We start from the raw sequence: 1,339 nt of genomic DNA on the forward strand, positions 1-1,339 counted from the left end.
AGGTTGAATTTGGTTAATTTTAGTCTATCATTCAAATGATTCCCAGAATCTCTACCAGTATAGGGTAAGGTCATATTGGGGTGTTTTTCAGCATGGTCCATAATGATATTTGCTCTGTTGACATCAAAACATTCATATGTTGTTGTCTTTCAACATCTTCAGCAACATCATAACGTAGAGCATGGAATTGGAATATCTATTTCAACCCAGATATTTCTGAAATGAATGCCATTGGACGGGCTAGCTGAATAATGTTTCCAACCTTTCCAATTTTGATTCCACTTCCAAAAAAAATCCTGTGGAAATTTTGCAGATGATTGGGTTGCTTGGGTTTTTCCAGTGTACTTGTTGAATTGTACGGCTTTGTTGTACTTTTAAAGCATTTAGATTTAATCCAATCAGAAAACTGCATTTTGCAAAACAACAATTCCTCATCTCATCTTACATTTGAATCTCCACACAGCTCAGAGCCACCTACCACAAGATCATTCCAAAGTGCGTGTATGAGAAGCCAAGCAATGGGAACTGTCAACATAGATGCTTTGGGTTGAGAAATCCAACGCCTCATTGGAGGAATATCCTTGGGCAGAACTTGTCCGAGGTTTCTATCCAAGGTATCCTTTTGCGCTGAGAATTACCTTGTGTCAAAATCTGGTGAAGCTTCTGTCCAAGGTTTGGCATCTGAGGATACCTTGAATTGCAAAATCTGAGGTAAATATGTTGGTGGTGGGGACAAACCATAAGGAAATCAAATAGAGGTGTGACATGGTGGTTAAGCCCCTCTCTTTGGCCTCCTTTGTTGTTTTTATCAGTTTTAACTGATATTGTACAATCAATGACGTCCTTCATAGCAGGAGGTCCAGTGGTCTTCTTCTTGATCCAGATTTTGATGTGTTTCCAGGCCATAAACTTGTTGCCTGCGTAATGTTTGCTGTGGACAATCCCACCTGCCCTGCATCCAGCAGCACCACCAAGAATGATGCTCAACCTCATGCTCATTGGTATATCCCAATTGTGGATCCCATTTGAAGCGAACTTAAAAAGTGTTGCAGTTATCATATGAGTCACAATTACAATTCCAGCTGATGTTCTGGGATACCACTTTCCACATAATAAACCCCCAATTATGACAGTGTCATTGAAATCAGACTCTGTCAACCAGAGAGGTTTTGTAGAGCAAAACCTCCAAGGTTTTGACAAGAACTTAACATGTGATTAGCATATCTAATAAAAAGAATATTACAACTCTATAACTTGAATTTCAAGAGTGTGGAAGAACTAGAACTTGAAGGACTTAGAAAAATAAATATATTACTAATACTAAGTTGCCATGTCAGAA

This window comes from Melampsora larici-populina, assembly GCF_000204055.1.
Source record: "Melampsora larici-populina 98AG31 unplaced genomic scaffold MELLAscaffold_93, whole genome shotgun sequence".
NCBI classification, from domain to species: Eukaryota; Fungi; Basidiomycota; class Pucciniomycetes; order Pucciniales; family Melampsoraceae; genus Melampsora; species Melampsora laricis-populina.